Source organism: Pleurodeles waltl, unplaced genomic scaffold (assembly GCF_031143425.1).
Source record: "Pleurodeles waltl isolate 20211129_DDA unplaced genomic scaffold, aPleWal1.hap1.20221129 scaffold_86, whole genome shotgun sequence".
Classification (NCBI taxonomy): domain Eukaryota; kingdom Metazoa; phylum Chordata; class Amphibia; order Caudata; family Salamandridae; genus Pleurodeles; species Pleurodeles waltl.
Genome location: NW_027150400.1, coordinates 2096081 through 2109851, shown reverse-complemented (window position 1 = coordinate 2109851; position 13771 = coordinate 2096081). Strand labels below are relative to the sequence as shown.

At 44.2% G+C, this 13771-nt stretch overlaps 2 non-coding genes across 2 annotated transcripts; both read right to left on the bottom strand.

The window, feature by feature from the left end:
* Positions 1-3887: 3887 nt before the first annotated feature.
* TRNAE-UUC (transfer RNA glutamic acid (anticodon UUC)) lies at positions 3888-3959 on the bottom strand. The gene has a single exon. It is a non-coding gene; the product is annotated as a tRNA-Glu (tRNA).
* Positions 3960-12772: 8813 nt separating this feature from the next.
* TRNAE-UUC (transfer RNA glutamic acid (anticodon UUC)) lies at positions 12773-12844 on the bottom strand. The gene has a single exon. It is a non-coding gene; the product is annotated as a tRNA-Glu (tRNA).
* Between the last annotated feature and the right edge of the window lie 927 nt (positions 12845-13771).

Genomic DNA, 13771 nt, shown 5'->3' with positions numbered 1-13771 from the left:
ATTACACGATGGAACCAACGTCCAGAATCCTCAACCCTAGGAGTCCTGAAGCAGTGTCAGTCGCCACCTACTGTCTATCGCTTGAATTCATTCACACTGTAAATCAAACATGACAAATCCAACAGCACAACTAAAATGTGTATTTCACAAGTAATAACATAAAAACAGAAATATACTTTTGCTGATGCAGAAACAAAGAAAACATCTCGTCTGATGCTTCGAAATCTCCATTTAGCATGGCCCCTTAACTAACCACCAAGAGTCTTTGCACGGCTGGGAACCTTTGTAAAAGAGTCAGTGGGTCACTGTGAATGCAGAAGATCTTCACCCCTGTATTTCTTACAAAGAAGCAGAGGTTTATTCCAGGTACAGGAGGCATCTCTGGTGTCTGATACTACCGGTAGTGTTCAGCTTACCCTCTCTGAGAGAGCAGCAGTGAGGGTACAAAGCACACTGGTTGCAAAATGTGGACACTGCAAACAACAGCTGCAATATCACAGATGATATAAAACACATAAAGTACTCAAGTCCTATACTAGATACAACACAGCAGGGAAATCATGTCATAAAACAAATGATGAACCCACAGTATGGATGGGGCAGGTAATAAAATGCGAATTTCCCATGGTGGGACCACAGTCAATTGCTGCCTTCTTCTCTGTGCCCCGGTCTCTTTATATAATCTGTACTTTTTGTTGTGCAATAAAAGAAAAACAAGGAATAACCCTTCATAGTATTAATGTACAGGTCAAGGGCTGGGGAGAGAGGGCAGTAGATTTGGGGGTCGGTGTAAACCTCTGACGGCATTAGATGGAAGCAGAAGACAAAGTAAGTGACATTTATTAAGACTTTAGGTGCATTTAGGTTTATAGAAAAAAACTGAGAAAGATTAAAATGTCTGAGTAGTGAAACAAAATAAATGGATTTAACATACCGTGAGTCGAACCCGGGCCACCTGGGTGAAAACCTGGAATCCTAACCACTAGAACATATGGGAACTGTGAACTCATCATACAGCTCAGTATATGTGAGGTGTCTCCCAAGGTCACACTGCATTCCGTACACTGAGAGTTATATTGTTCTTCTCAGTAGTACACAATCAATTGGGGTAACAGACACCTCACTTCCGACAAAAGAGAAGGAATGACCAGAAGTCATAATTTCTGCCACAACCTGTCAGGTCTCATTATTTACAACGTTAGAACTTCTACACATACACAGAGCCCAGGACACGGAGGACAGCAGCAGTCGCTGCACTGACTATTACTAACCCCTCCCCTTGAGCCAGACAAAGCCACGCCCCTCCCCTAGGACACTCCTGGGTTTCCTCACCAGACTGATGGCCCCACAGACCCCCCTCCAGTTATCTTCCAGCTGCTTCCTTGACGACACTCCCCTGCACCTGTCACAGGCTCCAGGCTGCCCTCCTGGGGCTCGAGTTATACTCCTTCTCTATCTACTAACAGCACCGACTCCTGTCCTGACACTGGATTGGTTCACACAGAGAAGAAACAGCTCAGAAGTAGTCTGGGTTGTTCCCAGGTACCTGCATCTTCACAGAGTGACTGCCAGGGGGCAGCACAGCCAAAGCACTCACAGCCCACAAGGCTACAAATCATCAATTAGAATTCAGCAGACTTGTCAGAGGCGCCGAGACTAGTAATTCCACAATATTTTGGGACAGCAGAGGAAGAAGCAAGTGCTGAGCTGAAGTGGTCACTGCTGTTTTGTCACAACACCAGACATATGTTCTTAAAAGCATGTAAGCACACATTCTTAGGCATTCTCGGTCGTCTTCTCCCTTTCTGACATTATACCAATTGTATACACCCGAATGGAGAAAAGTTAAAATATAAGTTACTAGGAATATGCGCCAAAGGTAGGCAAATTAAACATTTCAAGTACAAATATTACCATATTTATTGATGTAAAATGTAAACAAGTTAGACTGAAAATATGTGTGTGTGTTTACAAAGGATGTCTAAAGTGTATGCTGTGAGGTCAGGTTGCAGTTCACTACTTGCACTTGTGCCTTTCACAAGTGTGAGTACCCAGTTACACTAATGTCTGCTCTGACTTGTTATTCTGAGAGTCATGTGCTAAAGGGGGGCTTCCACCCTAGTTTGAGGGACCAGAGTACGAATGCCCCAGGGCACAGGAAGTACACAGTCCTCATTGATACAACTGTGGCCCAGTAACTTCTGACTGCCCTTTGACCCCACAGACTGGCACATATATGTCATCAGACTATAGCACTGTGGTACATATGCACACATGTGCATGTACACGTCAGCCAGTTTTTTATTCATTGATGTGCTAATACTGTTCAGCATCAGGATGTGATGTCGAAGGAGACTGGTGGAGAGCGCCGAAGTCTCTGGTATTTCAAGACAAAACTAGAGACCTTTTCACACTCATATACTGCTCCAGGCAGATCTTCCACTGCAAATGCAAGTTATATGAGTCCAGCTGAAAACTGTTTATTTTTGGGTACTTGCTTTAGTCAAAGGTTACCATTTGCAACTCACAAAAAAAAAGCAAAGGGCAATTTCATACATTAACACTTTGGTAAAGTCGTTCTTTCACACCGTACATTTCCGTAAGTTTCTCTCTCCTTGTAAGTTATCCGGTGTGAAGGCCAAGTGGAGTCAGGTCCACACTGTGCATCTTACAGTTGTGTAGCCAGAGTAGAGAGGTGTCCACACAGACACAGGACGTAGACAACACCTGTGTGTAGCATCACGTGCCCCCAGCAACCCCTATAGAATAATGTATAGATTCCCCCAACCCGCAGAAACCACGAGGGGAATGAAAAGAGGAAGAGACGGGTTATGTCAGAGATACAAATGGTTTCCTGCTCAAGACCTGCAATAAATTAAAACAAAAGTATTATTACAAACATTCCAGGTCCTACCGATATTGGAACTCAGATTGCTGGATTCAGAGTCCAGAGTGCTAATCATTACACGATGGAACCAACGTCCACGATCCTCAACCCTAGGAGTCCTGAAGCAGTGTCAGTCGCCACCTACTGTCTATCGCTTGAATTCGTTCACACTGTAAATCAAACATGACAAATCCAACAGCACAACTAAAATGTGTATTTCACAAGTAATAACATAAAAACAGAAATATACTTTTGCTGATGCAGAAACAAAGAAAACGTCTCGTCTGATGCTTCGAAATCTCCATTTAGCATGGCCCCTTAACTAACCACCAAGAGTCTTTGCACGGCTGGGAACCTTTGTAAAAGGGTCAGTGGGTCACTGTGAATGCAGCAGATCTTCACCCCTGTATTTCTTACAAAGAAGCAGAGTTTTATTCCAGGTACAGGAGGCATCCCTGGTGTCTGATACTACCGATAGTGTTCAGCCTACCCTCTCTGAGAGAGCAGCAGTGAGGGTACAAAGCACACTGGTTGCAAAATGTGGACACTGCAAACAACAGCTGCAATATCACAGATGATATAAAACACATAAAGTACTCAAGTCTTATACTAGAAACAACACAGCAGGGGAATCATGTCATAAAACAAATGATGAACCCACAGTATGGACGGGGCAGGTAATAAAATGCGAATTTCCCATGGTGGGACCACAGTCAATTGCTGCCTTCTTCTCTGTGACCCGGTCTCTTTATATAATCTGTACTTTTTGTTGTGCAATAAAAGAAAAACAAGGAATAACCCTTCATAGTATTAATGTACAGGTCAAGGGCTGGGGAGAGAGGGCAGTAGATTTGGGGGTCGGTGTAAACCTCTGACGGCATTAGATGGAAGCAGAAGACAAAGCAAGTGACATTTATTAAGACTTTAGGTGCATTTAGGTTTATAGAAAAAAACTGAGAAAGATTAAAATGTCTGAGTAGTGAAAAAAAATAAAATGGATTTCCCATACCGGGAGTCGAACCCGGGCCGCCTGGGTGAAAACCAGGAATCCTAACCCCTAGATCATATGGGAACTGTGAACTCTTTATACAGCTTAGTGTATGTGAGGTGTCTCCCAAGGTCACACTGCATTCCGTACACTGAGAGTTATATTGTTCTTCTCAGTAGTACACAATCAATTGGGGTAACAGACACCTCACTTCTGACAAAAGAGAAGGAATGACCAGAAGTCATCATTTCTGCCACAACCTGTCAGGTCTCATTATTTACAACCTTAGAGCTTCTACACATACACAGAGCCCAGGACACGGAGGACAGCAGCAGTCGCTGCATTCACTATTACTAACCCCTCCCCTTGAGCCAGACAAAGCCACGCCCCTCCCGTAGGACACTCCTGGGTTTCCTCACCAGACTGATGGCCCCACAGACCCCTCTCCAGTTATCTTCCAGCTGCTTCCTTGACGACACTCCCCTGCACCTGTCACAGGCTCCAGGCTGCCCTCCTGGGGCTCGAGTTATACTCCTTCTCTATCTACTAACAGCACCGACTCCAGTCCTGACACTGGATTAGTTCACACAGAGAAGAAACAGCTCAGAAGTAGTCTGGGTTGTTCCCAGGTACCTGCATCTTCACAGAGTGACCGCCAGGGGGCAGCACAGCCAAAGCACTCACAGCCCACAAGGCTACGAATTATCAATTGGATGTCAGCAGCCTTGTCAGAGGCGCAGAGACTAGTAATTCCACAATATTTTGGGACCGCAGAGGAAGAAGCAAGTGCTGAGCTGAAGTGGTCACTGCTGTTTTGTCACAACACCAGACATATGTTCTTAAAAGCATGTAAGCGCACATTCTTAGGCATTCTCGGTCGTCTTCTCCCTTTCTGACATTATACCAATTGTATACACCCGAATGGAGAAAAGTTAAAATATAAGGTACTATGAATATGCGCCAAAGGTAGGCAAATTAAACATTTCAAGTACAAATATTACCATATTTATTGATGTAAAATGTAAACAAGTTAGACTGAAAATATGTGTGTGTGTTTACAAAGGATGTCTAAAGTGTATGCTGTGAGGTCAGGTTGCAGTTCACTACTTGCACTTGTGCCTTTCACAAGTGTGAGTACCCAGTTACACTAATGTCTGCTCTGACTTGTTATTCTGAGAGTCATGTGCTAAAGGGGGGCTTCCACCCTAGTTTGAGGGACCAGAGTACGAATGCCCCAGGGCACAGGAAGTACACAGTCCTCATTGATACAACTGTGGCCCAGTAACTTCTGACTGCCCTTTGACCCCACAGACTGGCACATATACATGTATGTCATCCGACTATAGCACCGTGGTACATATGCACATATGTGCATGTACACGTCAGCCAGTTTTTTATTCATTTATGTGCTAATACTGTTCAGCATCAGGATGTGATGTCGAAGGAGACTGGTGGAGAGCGCCGAAGTCTCTGGTATTTCAAGACAAAACTAGAGACCTTTTCACACTCATATACTGCTCCAGGCAGATCTTCCACTGCAAATGCAAGTTATATGAGTCCAGCTGAAAACTGTTTATTTTTGGGTACTTGCTTTAGTCAAAGGTTACCATTTGCAACTCACAAAAAAAAAGCAAAGGGCAATTTCATACATTAACACTTTGGTAAAGTCGTTCTTTCACACCGTACATTTCTGTAAGTTTCTCTCTCCTTGTAAGTTATCCGGTGTGAAGGCCAAGTGGAGTCAGGTCCACACTGTGCATCTTACAGTTGTGTAGCCAGAGTAGAGAGGTGTCCACACAGACACAGGACGTAGACAACACCTGTGTGTAGCATCACGTGCCCCCAGCAACGCCTATAGAATAATGTATAGATGCCCCCAAACCGCAGAAACCACAAGGGGAATGAAAAGAAGAAGAGACGGGTTATGTCAGAGATACAAATGGTTTCCTGCTCAAGACCTGCAATAAATTAAAACAAAAGTATTATTACAAACATTCCAGGTCCTACCGATATTGGAACTCAGATTGCTGGATTCAGAGTCCAGAGTGCTAATCATTACACAATGGAACCAACGTCCACGATCCTCAACCCTAGGAGTCCTGAAGCAGTGTCAGTCGCCACCTACTGTCTATCGCTTGAATTCGTTCACACTGTAAATCAAACATGACAAATCCAACAGCACAACTAAAATGTGTATTTCACAAGTAATAACATAAAAACAGAAATATACTTTTGCTGATGCAGAAACAAAGAAAACATCTCGTCTGATGCTTCGAAATCTCCATTTAGCATGGCCTCTTAACTAACCACCAAGAGTCTTTGCACGGCTGGGAACCTTTGTAAAAGAGTCAGTGGGTCACTGTGAATGCAGCAGATCTTCACCCCTGTATTTCTTACAAAGAAGCAGAGTTTTATTCCAGGTACAGGAGGCATCTCTGGTGTCTGATACAACCGGTAGTGTTCAGCTTACCCTCTCTGAGAGAGCAGCAGTGAGGGTACAAAGCACACTGGTTGCAAAATGTGGACACTGCAAACAACAGCTGCAATATCACAGATGATATAAAACACATAAAGTACTCAAGTCCTATACTAGATATAACACAGCAGGGAAATCATGTCATAAAACAAATGATGAGCCCACAGTATGGACGGGGCAGGTAATAAAATGCGAATTTCCCATGGTGGGACCACAGTCAATTGCTGCCTTCTTCTCTGTGCCCCGGTCTCTTTATATAATCTGTACTTTTTGTTGTGCAATAAAAGAAAAACAAGGAATAACCCTTCATAGTATTAATGTACAGGCCAAGGGCTGGGGAGAGAGGGCAGTAGATTTGGGGGTCGGTGTAAACCTCTGACGGCATTAGATGGAAGCAGAAGACAAAGCAAGTGACATTTATTAAGACTTTAGGTGCATTTAGGTTTATAGAAAAAAACTGAGAAAGATTCAAATGTCTGAGTAGTGAAAAAAAAAAAATGGATTTAACATACCGTGAGTCGAACCCGGGCCACCTGGGTGAAAACCTGGAATCCTAACCACTAGAACATATGGGAACTGTGAACTCATCATACAGCTCAGTATATGTGAGGTGTCTCCCAAGGTCACACTGCATTCCGTACACTGAGAGTTATAATGTTCTTCTCAGTAGTACACAATCAATTGGGGTAACAGACACCTCACTTCAGACAAAAGAGAAGGAATGACCAGAAGTCATAATTTCTGCCACAACCTGTCAGGACTCATTATTTACAACGTTAGAACTTCTACACATACACAGAGCCCAGGACACGGAGGACAGCAGCAGTCCCTGCACTGACTATTACTAACCCCTCCCCTTGAGCCAGACAAAGCCACGCCCCTCCCGTAGGACACTCCTGGGTTTCCTCACCAGACTGATGGCCCCACAGACCCCTCTCCAGTTATCTTCCAGCTGCTTCCTTGACGACACTCCCCTGCACCTGTCACAGGCTCCAGGCTGCCCTCCTGGGGCTCGAGTTATACTCCTTCTCTATCTACTAACAGCACCGACTCCAGTCCTGACACTGGATTGGTTCACACAGAGAAGAAACAGCTCAGAAGTAGTCTGGGTTGTTCCCAGGTACCTGCATCTTCACAGAGTGACCGCCAGGGGGCAGCACAGCCAAAGCACTCACAGCCCACAAGGCTACGAATCATCAATTGGATGTCAGCAGCCTTGTCAGAGGCGCAGAGACTAGTAATTCCACAATATTTTGGGACAGCAGAGGAAGAAGCAAGTGCTGAGCTGAAGTGGTCACTGCAGTTTTGTCACAACACCAGACATATGTTCTTAAAAGCATGTAAGCGCACATTCTTAGGCATTCTCGGTCGTCTTCTCCCTTTCTGACATTATATCAATTGTATACACCCGAATGGAGAAAAGTTAAAATATAAGGTACTAGGAATATGCGCCAAAGGTAGGCAAATTAAACATTTCAAGTACAAAAATTACCATATTTATTGATGTAAAATGTAAACAAGTTAGACTGAAAATATGTGTGTGTGTTTACAAAGGATGTCTAAAGTGTATGCTGTGAGGTCAGGTTGCAGTTCACTACTTGCACTTGTGCCTTTCACAAGTGTGAGTACCCAGTTACACTAATGTCTGCTCTGACTTGTTATTCTGAGAGTCATGTGCTAAAGGGGGGCTTCCACCCTAGTTTGAGGGACCAGAGTACGAATGCCCCAGGGCACAGGAAGTACACAGTCCTCATTGATACAACTGTGGCCCAGTAACTTCTGACTGCTCTTTGACCCCACAGACTGGCACATATATGTCATCAGACTATAGCACCGTGGTACATATGCACACATGTGCATGTACACGTCAGCCAGTTTTTTATTCATTTATGTGCTAATACTGTTCAGCATCAGGATGTGATGTCGAAGGAGACTGGTGGAGAGCGCCGAAGTCTCTGGTATTTCAAGACAAAACTAGAGACCTTTTCACACTCATATACTGCTCCAGGCAGATCTTCCACTGCAAATGCAAGTTATATGAGTCCAGCTGAAAACTGTTTATTTTTGGGTACTTGCTTTAGTCAAAGGTTACCATTTGCAACTCACAAAAAAAAGCAAAGGGCAATTTCATACATTAACACTTTGGTAAAGTCGTTCTTTCACACCGTACATTTCCGTAAGTTTCTCTCTCCTTGCAAGTTATCCGGTGTGAAGGCCAAGTGGAGTCAGGTCCACACTGTGCATCTTACAGTTGTGTAGCCAGAGTAGAGAGGTGTCCACACAGACACAGGACGTAGACAACACCTGTGTGTAGCATCACGTGCCCCCAGCAACCCCTATAGAATAATGTATATATGCCCCCAAACCGCAGAAACCACGAGGGGAATGAAAAGAGGAAGAGACGGGTTATGTCAGAGGTACAAATGGTTTCCTGCTCAAGACCTGCAATAAATTAAAACAAAAGTATTATTACAAACATTCCAGGTCCTACCGATATTGGAACTCAGATTGCTGGATTCAGAGTCCAGAGTGCTAATCATTACACAATGGAACCAACGTCCACGATCCTCAACCCTAGGAGTCCTGAAGCAGTGTCAGTCGCCACCTACTGTCTATCGCTTGAATTCGTTCACACTGTAAATCAAACATGACAAATCCAACAGCACAACTAAAATGTGTATTTCACAAGTAATAACATAAAAACAGAAATATACTTTTGCTGATGCAGAAACAAAGAAAACATCTCGTCTGATGCTTCGAAATCTCCATTTAGCATGGCCTCTTAACTAACCACCAAGAGTCTTTGCACGGCTGGGAACCTTTGTAAAAGAGTCAGTGGGTCACTGTGAATGCAGCAGATCTTCACCCCTGTATTTCTTACAAAGAAGCAGAGTTTTATTCCAGGTACAGGAGGCATCTCTGGTGTCTGATACAACCGGCAGTCTTCAGCTTACCCTCTCTGAGAGAGCAGCAGTGAGGGTACAAAGCACACTGGTTGCAAAATGTGGACACTGCAAACAACAGCTGCAATATCACAGATGATATAAAACACATAAAGTACTCAAGTCCTATACTAGATATAACACAGCAGGGAAATCATGTCATAAAACAAATGATGAGCCCACAGTATGGACGGGGCAGGTAATAAAATGCGAATTTCCCATGGTGGGACCACAGTCAATTGCTGCCTTCTTCTCTGTGCCCCGGTCTCTTTACATAATCTGTACTTTTTGTTGTGCAATAAAAGAAAAACAAGGAATAACCCTTCATAGTATTAATGTACAGGCCAAGGGCTGGGGAGAGAGGGCAGTAGATTTGGGGGTCGGTGTAAACCTCTGACGGCATTAGATGGAAGCAGAAGACAAAGCAAGTGACATTTATTAAGACTTTAGGTGCATTTAGGTTTATAGAAAAAAACTGAGAAAGATTAAAATGTCTGAGTAGTGAAAAAAAAAAAATGGATTTAACATACCGTGAGTCGAACCCGGGCCACCTGGGTGAAAACCTGGAATCCTAACCACTAGAACATATGGGAACTGTGAACTCATCATACAGCTCAGTATATGTGAGGTGTCTCCCAAGGTCACACTGCATTCCGTACACTGAGAGTTATAATGTTCTTCTCAGTAGTACACAATCAATTGGGGTAACAGACACCTCACTTCAGACAAAAGAGAAGGAATGACCAGAAGTCATAATTTCTGCCACAACCTGTCAGGACTCATTATTTACAACGTTAGAACTTCTACACATACACAGAGCCCAGGACACGGAGGACAGCAGCAGTCCCTGCACTGACTATTACTAACCCCTCCCCTTGAGCCAGACAAAGCCACGCCCCTCCCGTAGGACACTCCTGGGTTTCCTCACCAGACTGATGGCCCCACAGACCCCTCTCCAGTTATCTTCCAGCTGCTTCCTTGACGACACTCCCCTGCACCTGTCACAGGCTCCAGGCTGCCCTCCTGGGGCTCGAGTTATACTCCTTCTCTATCTACTAACAGCACCGACTCCAGTCCTGACACTGGATTGGTTCAAACAGAGAAGAAACAGCTCAGAAGTAGTCTGTGTTGTTCCCAGGTACCTGCATCTTCACAGAGTGACTGCCAGGGGGCAGCACAGCCAAAGCACTCACAGCCCACAAGGCTACAAATCATCAATCGGATGTCAGCAGCCTTGTCAGAGGCGCAGAGACTAGTAATTCCACAATATTTTGGGACAGCAGAGGAAGAAGCAAGTGCTGAGCTGAAGTGGTCACTGCTGTTTTGTCACAACACCAGACATATGTTCTTAAAAGCATGTAAGCGCACATTCTTAGGCATTCTCGGTCGTCTTCTCCCTTTCTGACATTATACCAATTGTATACACCCGAATGGAGAAAAGTTAAAATATAAGGTACTAGGAATATGCGCCAAAGGTAGGCAAATTAAACATTTCAAGTACAAAAATTACCATATTTATTGATGTAAAATGTAAACAAGTTAGACTGAAAATATGTGTGTGTGTTTACAAAGGATGTCTAAAGTGTATGCTGTGAGGTCAGGTTGCAGTTCACTACTTGCACTTGTGCCTTTCACAAGTGTGAGTACCCAGTTACACTAATATCTGCTCTGACTTGTTATTCTGAGAGTCATGTGCTAAAGGGGGGCTTCCACCCTAGTTTTAGGGACCAGAGTACGAATGCCCCAGGGCACAGGAAGTACACAGTCCTCATTGATACAACTGTGGCCCAGTAACTTCTGACTGCCCTTTGACCCCACAGACTGGCACATATATGTCATCAGACTATAGCACTGTGGTACATATGCACACATGTGCATGTACACGTCAGCCAGTTTTTTATTCATTTATGTGCTAATACTGTTCAGCATCAGGATGTGATGTCGAAGGAGACTGGTGGAGAGCGCCGAAGTCTCTGGTATTTCAAGACAAAACTAGAGACCTTTTCACACTCATATACTGCTCCAGGCAGATCTTCCACTGCAAATGCAAGTTATATGAGTCCAGCTGAAAACTGTTTATTTTTGGGTACTTGCTTTAGTCAAAGGTTACCATTTGCAACTCACAAAAAAAAAGCAAAGGGCAATTTCATACATTAACACTTTGGTAAAGTCGTTCTTTCACACCGTACATTTCCGTAAGTTTCTCTCTCCTTGCAAGTTATCCGGTGTGAAGGCCAAGTGGAGTCAGGTCCACACTGTGCATCTTACAGTTGTGTAGCCAGAGTAGAGAGGTGTCCACACAGACACAGGACGTAGACAACACCTGTGTGTAGCATCACGTGCCCCCAGCAACCCCTATAGAATAATGTATATATGCCCCCAAACCGCAGAAACCACGAGGGGAATGAAAAGAGGAAGAGACGGGTTATGTCAGAGATACAAATGGTTTCCTGCTCAAGACCTGCAATAAATTAAAACAAAAGTATTATTACAAACATTCCAGGTCCTACCAATATTGGAACTCAGATTGCTGGATTCAGAGTCCAGAGTGCTAATCATTACACGATGGAACCAACGTCCACGATCATCAACCCTAGGAGTCCTGAAGCAGTGTCATTCACCACCTACTGTCTATCGCTTGAATTCGTTCACACTGTAAATCAAACATGACAAATCCAACAGCACAACTAAAATGTGTATTTCACAAGTAATAACATAAAAACAGAAATATACTTTTGCTGATGCAGAAACAAAGAAAACGTCTCGTCTGATGCTTCGAAATCTCCATTTAGCATGGCCCCTTAACTAACCACCAAGAGTCTTTGCACGGCTGGGAACCTTTGTAAAAGAGTCAGTGGGTCACTGTGAATGCAGCAGATCTTCACCCCTGTATTTCTTACAAAGAAGCAGAGTTTTATTCCAGGTACAGGAGGCATCTCTGGTGTCTGATACTACCAGTAGTGGTCAGCCTACCCTCTCTGAGAGAGGAGCTGTGAGGGTACAAAGCACACTGGTTGCAATATGTGGACACTGCAAACAGCAGCTGCAATATCACAGATGATATAAAACACATAAAGTACTCAAGTCTTATACTAGAAACAACACAGCAGGGGAATCATGTCATAAAACAAATGATGAACCCACAGTATGGACGGGGCAGGTAATAAAATGCGAATTTCCCATGGTGGGACCACAGTCAATTGCTGCCTTCTTCTCTGTGCCCCGGTCTCTTTATATAACCTGTACTTTTTGTTGTGCAATAAAAGAAAAACAAGGAATAACCCTTCATAGTATTAATGTACAGGTCAAGGGCTGGGGAGAGAGGGCAGTAGATTTGGGGGTCGGTGTAAACCTCTGACGGCATTAGATGGAAGCAGAAGACAAAGCAAGTGACATTTATTAACACTTTAGGTGCATTTACGTTTATAGAAAAAAACTGAGAAAGATTAAAATGACTGAGTAGTGAAAAAAAAAAAGTCTTCCCATACCAGGAGTCGAACCCAGGCCGCCTGGGTGAAAACCAGGAATCCTAACCACTAGACCATATGGGAACTGTGAGCTCTTCATACAGCTCAGTGTATGTGAGGTGTCCCCCAAGGTCACAGTGCATTCCGTACACTGAGAGTTATATTGTTCTTCTCAGTAGTACAGAATCAATTGGGGTAACAGACACCTCGCTTCTGACAAAAGAGAAGGAATGACCAGAAGTCATAATTTCTGCCACAATCTGTCAGGTCTCATTATTTACAGCCTTAGAACTTTTACACATACACAGAGCCCAGGACACGGAGGACAGCAGCAGTCCCTGCATTGACTATTACTAACCCCTCCCCTTGAGCCAGACAAAGCCACGTCCCTCCCCCAGGAAACCCCTTGACTCCTGGGTTTCCTCACCAGACTGATGGCCCCACAGACCCCTATCCAGTTATCTTCCAGCTGCTTCCTTGACGACACTCCCCTGCACCTGTCAAAGGCTCCAGGCTGCCTTCCTGGGGCTCGAGTTATACTCCTTCTCTATCTACTAACAGCACCGACTCCTGTCCTGACACTGGATTGGTTCACACAGAGAAGAAACAGCTCAGAAGTAGTCTGGGTTGTTCCCAGGTACCTGCATCTTCACAGAGTGACCGCCAGGGGGCAGCACAGCCAAAGCACTCACAGCCCACAAGGCTACAAATCATCAATTGGAGGTCAGCAGCCTTGTCAGAGGCGCAGAGACTAGTAATTCCACAATATTTTGGGACAGCAGAGGAAGAAGCAAGTGCTGAGCTGAAGTGGTCACTGCTGTTTTGTCACAACACCATACATATGTTCTTAAAAGCATGTAAGCGCACATTCTTAGGCATTCTCGGTCGTCTTCTCCCTTTCTGACATTATACCAATTGTATACACCCGAATGGAGAAAAGTTAAAATATAAGGTACTAGGAATATGCGCCAAAGGTAGGCAAATTAAACATTTCAAGTACAAATATTTCCA